Below are 11,797 nucleotides of genomic sequence, written 5' to 3'. Positions count from 1 at the left end.
TTCACAGAAACCCTTCAGAAAGGAAAACTGTTTAAGACTCTTAAGTTTGTACAGTGCTTTCCTTTCATGTGGTAGCCATATGTGTGCAGGATGCTACGTGCTAGGGATGTGTGGCCCCAAGTTAAGAGTGATACTATCCAAAATATTGATAGCATCTAAACCTACTTTTACTGGAATGTGAAAACCTGTTAACATGTTACTAAAGCATAGCCTAATTTGTTCAAGTTGTCTTCTCTGGGTTGACATGTTTTGTTCTTCCTCAATGTACTACTTTGTCTCTTTCAGTCTGTGATTGTTCTTTCACTTCCCAGTGTTGATACTTCTCTTGCCCTCCTCTCTAAGAAATGAGTAAAACCCATAGATCAGAGAATGTGGATCTGCCTCCAGGGTCTCAGGTTCCACTTTGGGATAATAAGGCATAGTATTTCCAGGCGGAGTTAAAGTGCCAACCCTCCAAAAGGCAAAAATAACTCTTTACCTAATCTCACATATTAACTGATACAGGGAAAATCTTTTGCAAGATTTCTTTAAATCTTTTAAGTTCAATAGCAAATGGCCAGGGAGAAAGAAAACCACTAATTATTTCTCTAAGCATCAACTCAAAACCCATTTATGACCCCAAGCCACCATCCGAAGACTGAGTAAAAAACATCAACTTTGTAAATACTTGAGTGCCATTTGTTGACGGTGGAGTAATGGCACATAAAGGAACATGTAGAAAGAATTTTATTAAAGACAGAAGTCTTAATGAGTCTCATGACTCATTAAGGTGTCTGGAAGCCCCAGACAGGCATGACTATCCCACCTTTTGGAGGGCTAAGTGTTACTGGACCTAGTACACAAAACCACTGATCTCAGCATTCCTTACCATTATATTCCATGTGAATTAATGAGTTACATGGAATTGGTGAGCCCTTGGCTTTCTTTAAGCAGTCAATGCTGAGTAGACTGAGAATTGTTTTCCATGCTTCATGAATAAATAGACATCGAAAATATACAAACTGTCCAATATATATGATTAAGGCAACACAGATGCTAAAGAAGGAAAATTGTGTTTCCTCTTTCACTTGCCAACACAAGAGAACATAATTAACAACTGGGACCATGTAAACATGCCTGATTAGTAAACATTTTCCTGCTTAATAAAATGTATTCGGGGGATACTAAACTGCTATATGCTCGCTTACTTATGTCCCAACTTTTAGATATATTGTTCCCATTCTTTAGTCAAAACTAGAAATTAAGCTACAGTCAAAATGTCATTCATGCAACAACAGCTTATTGAACACCATCATCCATCAAATTATGTTATCCACCAAGTAATCTATGCAACATTTTATAAAGAAATAGAAAAGACAAATATATAAGACTTATGAGTTTTAAGTATTGTGCACAGATAACCTGAATAATAGTATAAAGTTTGAAATGAGACAGACCCTCCATTACTCAGTCCCTTCATTAAGAACTTAAGCATCTACAGAATTAAACTTTCCGTGTCTTATTAATGCCCGATTTATTTTCCACCATTTTTCTTACACCAACTCCCCAGCGTCCACTTTTAAGATATTTTGAATTTTTAAGAAGATCTTATATCATTGGTGAAACAAACAAAATATGTGGAACTGAAAACCTCATTTGAAAAAGATTAACTTTTTTTTCAGCTGCAAATTCCAACAATAAAGATATTGCTGAAGGAGGGATTCCTGTTAAAGGAATTCTGTTCCTACAAAAACTGACCTCAAAGGAATTAATTACACAAAACATATTGGGTACCAGTTCAAGTAAATCTTCCATTTAAAATGTCAATTGCAAAACATAAATCTCTTTGATAAGTTTTAAGTCATAGTGTCAAAGTTGCCATCTGCAGTGTAACCAATTACAAAGAAAGCACTCAAATCCTGATTTTTTAAAATATCTTTAACATATGCTTTACTTTCTTTAACTTATCTATACTATGTAACAATTTTATGTAACATTTTCAGATTAGAGACTGGTTCCAGATATTTTAAAGGTATTACAAGTTTGCTTCAAATCTAAGTGTACTATCTGCCTGGGTAATATCCATATCACCTCCCCAAAGCGTTCATTTAAGAAGGATCATTTATAAAGACCTTTTTAAAAGTCCTCCGAAGGGGCAAGATTCCATCAAAGCCGGCTGAGTCGTGTGTGTGTGTGTGTGTGTGTGTGTGAGTGAGTGTGCGCGCACGCGCACATGTGTGTAAAATATAAATATGTGTTTTTTATATATAAAATACGTGTTATACACACACACACATATATATACTAGCACATTAACATAGTAAAGTGAGAACAACGTAAAAGAAGCTTTTAATTTAACATTTGTTGACAGATGTGTTATCGACATTTGTGCAAAATGTCAGTGATGCATATGGGAAGGCAATGTTTTTAGCACACAGAAACTATGATTTGTTCCCAGTTCCTTTACTTGTCCACTGTGTAATCCTCCATAAATTACTTGATACCCATCCCCTATTCCCATAACCATCCCCCATCACTTTTCTTAATCTACAAAATGGGTAGTAATATTTGACTGCAAAATCGCTTAAGAACTTCACATGGGAAAGTCTATACTAAATACATGAGTACAGCAAATGTATTTTGCCATTATGAATAATAAATTGTGTTTTCAGTCTGTTTCTTTTTTTCACTAAGTCTTATTAACTTGACATTTTTCCCCTTCATAAAATGAGTCATTAACTTCTTTTTAAAATTTCTGATAGATGTGCATAAGCACTTTTTGATTTTGTGGTGAAATATATCAAGAAAGAAATGTTTTACAAATGGACAGTATACATCATTTATTTTGTATTTCTATAACTAACATAACTTCTAACATTTATGTTGTGACTGTATGTCATTCCGTGAAATTTTAAAAATCTAATTACATCATATATAGTAACATTTAAAGTTCAGAGTTTGTCATAGTCATCTTTTCTTTCTGAGGCTTTCATAGCCACCCCAAAGGTCCTTGCTGATCCACTGAAATAATAAAAAACAAAAAGGGGATATCCTTTCTTTACTATAGAAGTTGTAAAAAGACAAAAGAGTTCCTATACCAGGATGATATTTGCAAATAGCAAAAGGTCCTTTTGAACGTATTTTTAAAAGGTGAGGCATCATCTCTAGAAAATAGATTGTAGCCTATTAGAAAAACCAGGTAGCATTCATCTCAAAATTCTAAAGAATATAAGGGTATTGGTAGGTTATCGGCTATCAAAAATGAGCATGTGCCATTAAAAGAGACCATAAAGGAAAAAGGCAGTTGATAGAAATTGAATCCATTTAGTGAAGTGTTGCTAATATTAGGTCTTTGTAGAACCTATTGGTACAAACCAAAAACTGTAATAAGAACTATAAAACTTATGGGTAATGAAATAAAGAGGGAATAATCACATTTCCCAAAATGGCAAATTATGTGTCTCCCATTTTGAAAGAATTGTAGTCAAAATGTTTCATGTTATGTGTATCTACATAATGATGCCTATGAATATTCTTAAAATTTTAGATATTACACACAAATGAATTAATTTTATACACTTAAAATAGATTATGTCATTTATTTTATACCTAAGTTTTTATATTTAAGTTCTTATACAAATGAGCACAAGTAGGTTCCTTTGGTTGGCATAGTTTAACATATTATTAAAAGACCAGAATATATGGTTTAGCCCAACAGCAAGCAAAAACCAAAATATTGGTCATTAAACTCTGGAGATAAGAAATCCAAGAATGATGAGTGTCAATCACATTTAATAAAAAGGATGAAATTCAAATTTAAAAGTTAGAAACTATGCACAGCAAAGGAAACATGTAACCATCTGTGAGCTTCAGCTATTTGAAAGTTAATTTGTTTAATTATATTTGTTGTGATATAGTGGTGGTAGAAATGAATAGTACTTCTCTTCATTAAAATAAATGACCTATATGGTGGCTTTCTAGCATCTTATTTTCAAGGAACTCAAATACTATAATTTGATCTCACTTGATCTCAAATAAATTTTGAGGGCTTTTTTTCTTTAGCCTTCATTGAAAATACAGCAAAGGTTCTTATAAAGCTGGGGTCTCAGAAAAGGAGAAACGTTCGCATTATAGATTTTTTATGTTATAGTGAGGTAAATACATTGTACATTAGAGGCACGATATAAAACTAACAGGATTTTTAGGAGTAGGGATTTTTCTTACATATGTTCGGCAGTTGTTCAGAGTTAAATAGAATAAACTGTCACCCTGCAGACTGAAAATGAATGATCTGTATTATGTGGATTAAAACTTTTCAAAGAATTGGAACACGGTAAATTCACTTATCTATGAGGTTTTATTGAACAGCACCTAACCTGTCTTTGATGATTCAGAAGGTACTTCATGAATTTTTGGTGCCTTTGAATTAATAATTATGAACGTTCATTACCACTATAATTACGACACGCAGAGGTATCAATTAATAGAGAACTCCAATGAGAGAATGCCTTACCAACGAAGCTTTATCTCCATACAGATCTCCCTTTCTTGTCTGCCCACAGTGCCAGTATTACTATTTGCAATTTTAACAGCTCCATGCTTGTAAAAGTAAAATCCCTAAATTCAAGAGGATGGAATTTTTTGAATCTGAGTTTTTCTGACCTCTCTTTTTTCCTATTTTTGCTGGTGAGACCATGTGAGGTTCTCCGTGTTCATGGAGATAACACCGTATTTGGTAATTGCCAAAGAAATGTATCAACTTGGTCAAAATACAGATAGGGAACTAAGTGGATACCGATATGAAACAGAGAAAGAGTGATCATTCTTTGTCCCACCTTTGACACCATGTGGACACACGCCACTGAGGTGACTTGACCCTCAACACTGGGACTCCCGTAAGCTCGAGAGGTGTGGGAGTCAATATTATTTTAAAGGGCAAATTCTAATCACACAATTCCTATCAGAGTTTTAAATCTTTTTATGTATATTCCTTTGGCCCTTATTCATGGCTTGTCCCTTTGTATTTTTTCAAATTGTCAAATCTTTGATTAATTTTAATTTTGATTCCAGTATAGTTAACATACTGTTTATATTAGTTTCAGGTATACATTACAGTGATTCAACAGTTCCGTACATGGCTCAGTGCTCATCGTGAGAAGTGTGCTCTTTAATCCCCATCCCCTATTTTCCCCCATTTCCCCACCCCCACCCCTCTGGTAACATCAGTTCATTGTCCATACTTAAGAGTCTGTTTCTTGGTTTGTGTCTTTTTCATTTTCCTTTGTTCATTTATTCGGTTTCTTAAATTCCACATATGAGTGAGATCATATGGTATTTGTCCAAATCCTTCAGAGAAGGATCTCGTCTTTCCTTTGGCCAATAGGTTTCCAAGCCCACATTTGTTCTTTTCTGACTGGTATCATCAGGTCAGTGCAAACACTAGAAGCTTCATATATTTGCAAAATGTATCAGATTCTATTTCATATCATGATTCCCATAACTTCCAAACTTTACATTATTTGAATGTTACTCTCTTAGGATATCTGTCAGGTGTTATCTGTTTGGGGTATTCACACCCCTCCTCTTCATATCCCACGTGATCATTTCTGTGTTGCTGTCTTGCTGTTCTCATATCCTGCCCCTTTCCAAGGGTTCATGTTTCTTTTCCTCTTCAAGGGCCCTGACCCCTCCCACTATCATTCAAAGTGAGGGAGATGAAAACTACAATGTTTTCCCGAATCTTCACACTCCTCTTCTTTATTTTTTATTAAAATTGTAACATAAAAATGTCACTCTGAAGAAAAGCCTTGGCTTCATCATTCCCAGCTCCCCTTCCCTGGGAAGAGAATACATTGCCTTTTAATCATGTTGGCCTTGCTTTTCCATAAGGCAATAAAAAAACAGTCTCAACAGAGGTTGCCAGTTATAACTTATGTATAAAAAATGGAATTAAAAACGTTTGATGAGGCAGAATCAGGTCCAGAGGGACCCCACCCCCTGTATTTCCCAAGTTTTTATTTTCTCCTTGCCTTCCTCCAGCCTCTCTTCTTAATTTTGTCTTGCATGATTCTTTCTCCCAAACATACCCTTAGGATTTCACAGGGGCCTCCTTCCCTAATTTCCCCCTTTTTTTCTTCATTCATACCAGCAGGCTTCTACATTTATTTTCGACTGACTCTGTACTCTCACTGTCTACAAATATTCATTATATTTGGAAGTCACAATCTCTGACGCATCAACTGCATATGAACAGAGTTCTGTGAGATTATTTCCTTTTTCTTATTGACTAGATATATGGACTGGCTTTCAATTCACTGCATAGTTTTCCAAATGGATTTATATTGCTGGTACAGAAACACGCCCACATCATCCATCTTACCATTCTTCTTTAATGATTTTTACCTGCCTTCAAATTGGTCAGTTTCCCCAGTCACATCTCCAGATCATGTATTTGGATGTTAAACCCTGTGTTTTTACGGCTTTACACTAAACCATGCCCTATTCTATGGAATGCTTTTTTTCTGGGCATTTCCAAGAAATTCTACCTGTCTCCCTTCTGGTGACTATAGTAAGTACCTTTCCCCTTCCTCCTATTTATTACAGGTTGAGGGTTGTGTGTCGGCTATTAATGCACACTACTTAAAATATGATAGCGTAAACCCTGGCAGAAGCCCTTAACAGGGTGTGACTTGTTGACCTAATGTTTCAAATATCCCATATCCATTTCTGTTTATTCTTAAGAAATATTTTCAGTTACCTATTTTGCATAGATTCCATTCATGTTTTACTTTTTCCTGAATTCCTTGATTCTTTCCCGCTTTTTTCCTGCTCTCTGCCTTCCCCTGGCTCCCCACCATCAGCCTCCACGTGCCTAGGTACCCACAGGGATCATATGTGTTTATCATGGTGTGGTAGGCAGCTTCCAAGATGGCTTCCAAAGATCCCGCCTTCCGGTATTCATGCCGTTGTGTCAGCCCCTGAGTGCACCTAATGAGCTACCTCAAACAAATAGAATATAGCAAAAATGATGGGATGCTACTTCTGAGTTGAGGTAACAGAAGTTCCTCTCTCTCTCTCCCGTCTCTCTCTCGCCCGTCTCTCTCTCTCTCCCTCTCTCTCTCTCTCTCTGGCTTTTCTTGCTTGCTCACTCTAAGAGACTCCACTTGCTATGTTGTAAGATGCACTATGTAGGGGTTCACATAACAAAGAAATGAGGGAAGCCTCCAACCAACCGTCAACATGAAACTGGGTCCCTCTGTCCAACAGCCCACAAGAAACTGAACCCCACCAACAACCACACAAATGAGTTTGGAAATGGCCCCTCACCCAGGCAAGCCTTCAGATGAGATCTCCCCACCCCCACCCCCACCGTAGACCTTCATTGCCACCTTGAGAGACACCTGTAGCCAGAAGACCCAGCCAAGTTGCTCCAGTATCCCAACCCGCAGAAACTGTGAGATAATAACTGTTTGTTACTGATATCTCTTAATTTAGGGGTTTTATTACACAAAAATAGATAACTTATACAGTAATCCCCCCTTATCCATGGTTTTGTTTTGCATCGTTTCAGTTACCCCTAGTCAACCGAGATCCAGAAGCAGATCCTTCTGACTTATCATCAGAAAATCAATAACCACCTAATGCTATATCATGATGCCTATGCCATTCGCCTCACTTTGTCTCATTATACAAGTGTTCTATCATCTCATTTCATGGCAAGAAGAGAAAGGGTCAGTCCAGTACAATAAACTATTTTGAGAAAGAGGCCACGTTCACATAGCTTCTATTGTAGCATATTGTTGCAATATTCTATTTTATTATTAGTTGTTAATCTGATCCTATGCTTAATTTAACTTTTAAATTTAGAGAAATTAAGCATAGGTAGGCATGTATGTGCAGGAAAAAAAAAACATAGTATACCTAGGGTTTGGTACTATCTAAGGTTTCAGGCATCCACTGGGAGTCTTGGAATATATATATTCCCCATGGATAAGGGGGCAACTACTGTATGCAGAGTATTATAAACACAGTTTACATATCAGACTCTTTCGTTAACCTGTGTAAGTAGTGATAGCGTTCTAATGAAGTAGTCAGCTAGGTCTTCAGGGCCTAGCATGATGCCTGAACCATAATATTTGCTCAAAAAAATATTTATTGAATCAAATGAGAACTTCCCACTTCTCTAAAACTTCTTTAATCGCCACGGTTAATAAGTTGGTGTATATTTGAGTTTTGTCTTAGTCTCTTCAGGCTTTTATGACAAAATACCATAGACTGGGTAACTTATAAACAACAGAAATTTACTGCTCACAGTTCCGGAGCCTGGAAATTCAAGATCAAGGCACCAGCAGATTTGGTGTCTGGTAAGGGTTTGCCATTCTGGCCTTTTGCATCTTTCCCTAAAGACCCCATGTCCGGAGAGGGGCATCCTTCGGCTGAGCTGAGCTCACGTGCCTATACCCCCTGCCAGAGCTCAGAGGCAAGAATCATCTGCCCACCTTTGGTAGATGAAGGTGGGTTCCCCTCCCTTCCTCTGAAATCACCCCAGGTGAGATTTCTCCAAAGGAAAAAGGAATCAGATGCTGGGGGACTGAAAATGACAAATGGTCATGCCATCCTAATAAAGAGCTTTAGTGTTCTCTTTCAGGTAATTTTGTTTTTCTTTTTAAACCTGCTCACCAAATGGATTCCCTTTTTAGTACAAACCATCTAAAATAATAGCCCATGCCTGGCTATTAACAGCCACTCCTTTCTCACCACCCACTTGCCATCTATTATAGTCCATTTTCTAGTCAGGTGTGTGAAGAACTAAAAGAGCATTTTATATGCTCTTTCCCCTCAGACATGAAAAGGCCTAGATTAACACTTTTTAGTCTAAAGAAATAAACTTACAAAACACCCAGTGCTGGACCTGGTACCCACTGCAAAGTCAGCGCCTGACATTTTCTTTTTCTGGCGCATGGGTTTTCCAAGAGCAATTCCATTTTTTCCTCCTGTAAGTTCCCACAATGGTACATCAATGCTTGTGGAACTAATTATTTTGAAAACTAATCTTCCCCTCCTCCCTATCTTTTTTAATTATTTATTTTCAGTGCTAACAAAAATCCACCCACTAATTCTCATTCCCATAATCTGGATTCTTTTCTTTATATTGTCACTTGCATTTTTCCTGGGCCTTACTTCTTTCTTCTTTCCACATCTCTCCAACCTTGTGGTGGAGATAATGATCCCCTTTTGCTTGTTTTCCTGGAGTTTTTTTGAGCTCCTCTCTCTCATCCCCATCTTTACTTACGTCCTGAATATCTTTCCCTTTTAAGTTGCTGGTGCTCTCTGTTTGTGTCTTTCTGTCTTCACACTCTCTTTCTTGTAGCCTTCTTTATTCTTTCTACCCAACTACTGTAAAGCTTCTTCTCTGAGTGTTCTCCTCTTGAACCTCATATTTACACCTCCATCTTCACTGAAGATTGTTTCTCTATTTCCTCTTTTTCTGCCTATCTTGCTTTATATCAACTATCATTTTTAACCATGCATCACTAATTCAACACACATTTATTACATATTTATTTTCTGGTTAGAACTGCATGAGGTGCCAAAGAGAACAGAAAGAATAATCCAGAATTCTGCCCTCAGGGGTTCAACATCCAGCAACAAATGAAAACTTCTTTAAAAAGACACTGTAAGTAAACACAATAAGCACCATCTTAAGAGGATGACCAAAATGATTGAAAGCACAGCAATTGGGGAGGTCCATCCTGCTTGAGAGATCTCTTCTTCGCAGAATAGGTGGCATTCAACCTGGCTCTTGAAGGATGAGTGGGGTTTTGCCAGACAGAAATGGGAAAATCTACTTCAGGCACACGGCTAAGTGAAGGCATGGGTTTTGTGGGTGGTTCACAAAGAGACGAATGGGGACTGAAATCCAGGCCGTGCCCAGTATGCCACTACTGATAACCTAGCTTAGGGTTGTATCGATAGGCTCAGAGGAAGGTGAACAAAAACATCACATAGGCTAGTGGTATGGAAGTGCATCGTTTGTAAGAGGCAAATACCACACAGCTTTTCATTTCTGCTCTATTGCTCTTATCTTCTGTCCTTGAAACCCTCAATCATGAGCCTTTCCAAAGTTGAAGTCCTCTTAGATCAATATATGCAGTGACTGGATGGCCAACCTCGGAACCTGCAGTGTTTCCAGTTAAATGGATTATTCCTATCTTTTCTTTCTTGCATTTATAATGTTTCTCCATTCACATGCTGGTATAGTATCTCTTTTGCTATACAAATATCTCATCTCTGGCTACTGTTTCCAAATAAATGCTTATTGCCTTTGATTTAATTAAAACTATTAGCAGAACATTCTGTCACAAAAATTTCTTGTTTTCATCTTTTCTTGCTTTCTGTTTTATTCTTCCAAAAGGAACTCTCTGGAATTTCAAGAAACCATCTACATTTTAGAACTGAGAGAGATCTAAGAGGCATAAAAACTAACCTTAAGCCTCTTACTTACTGATCCAGAAACCAAATCTCAGATGCCAAGGGATTTTCTCCAAGTCACAGAGTTAGTTAACAGAAGATTGATCTTTGATTATATTTTTAAAAGATTTATACAACATAGGGTTTTTTTCCTTCTTTTTTTTTTTTTTTTTGAGAGAGAGCAAGCCCGAGTGGGAGAGGGACAGAGAGCAAGAGAGAGAAAGAATCCTAAGCAGGCTGCATGCTCAGCGAGGAGGCTGGGGCTCAACCCCGCAACCCTGAGATCATGACCTGAGCAGAAATCAAGAGTCACATGCTCAACTGACTGGGCCACCAAGGTGCCCTGTATGCAACATAGTTTTAGCAGAGACCACCATTGCTGTTCCCATATTGTTGTACAATCATTTGCTCTTCCTCATCTCAGAAACTTATGTGGGGATACATCTTTCCCTTGCTAACTTTCTTTCTTTTTACCTTTAGAAGCTCCACCTACCTAGAGACTTACTACATATTCCAAAGAGTTGCCCTCTCTTAGCTTTCCTTTTTTAAGATTCTGAAGTTTTCTACAACCAGCTCTGTACACACCTATGACTTTGCCTCTCCCTTTATATGCTGGTTTATGATGTGCCCCCTGGTTGTTTTGCCAGTGTCATGTTTAGAGCTTTCTTAGGCCCTGCCAGAATGATCTCAGTCCTCTGCCGGGGCTGAGTGCCCCATGTACCATCATTTATCCACTTGCCGGTGTCCTGAACTCCTCTCCTGTTGGTGCTCCACTATTGCCTATAGAGGGCATAGAAGAAGGATCTCCCCTAAGACAGAACTCCAGGCCGCACGTTAGCTTGAGCCCTGCTCTTCTTTCTTAGACAGAACTTGTATTCCTCTTTTACAAAAGGTGCACACAAAGTTTCAGTGTTTAGAAATGATTTAAGGATAACATATAAATATGGCACTAACAAATACAAATAGACCATTTAAAATATACACATAGATTCCTTTATCACAACATTCTTATATTTATCCCCTTATCTCTCCAGTCCTGAAACGTCACCTCGGTAAGATCTGCTTTAAGTGGATAGAACAGTCTTTTAAAGATACAAATTGGGTCATGCCACTCCTTGTTTAAAATTCTCCAGTGCTTTTCCAATGCAATTAGACCAAAATCTAGGCCCCTTGCCATAGCATATATGGTCCTGCAGGATATGGCCCCTGCACCTCTCTGACTTGCTGTCTTTCCCCTCGCCTCTCCTGCCTCACTGAGCCCATACTACACTGACCTTTCCATCTCTCAAACATGCCAAACACCTTCTCACCTCAGGGCCTTTGCACTTACTGTGCTCTCTGCCTGAGA

This window comes from Hyaena hyaena, unplaced genomic scaffold (genome assembly GCF_003009895.1).
Source record: "Hyaena hyaena isolate Hyena2069 unplaced genomic scaffold, ASM300989v1 scaffold_14, whole genome shotgun sequence".
Classification (NCBI taxonomy): Eukaryota; Metazoa; Chordata; class Mammalia; order Carnivora; family Hyaenidae; genus Hyaena; species Hyaena hyaena.
Note: the sequence above shows the minus strand (reverse complement) of the source record.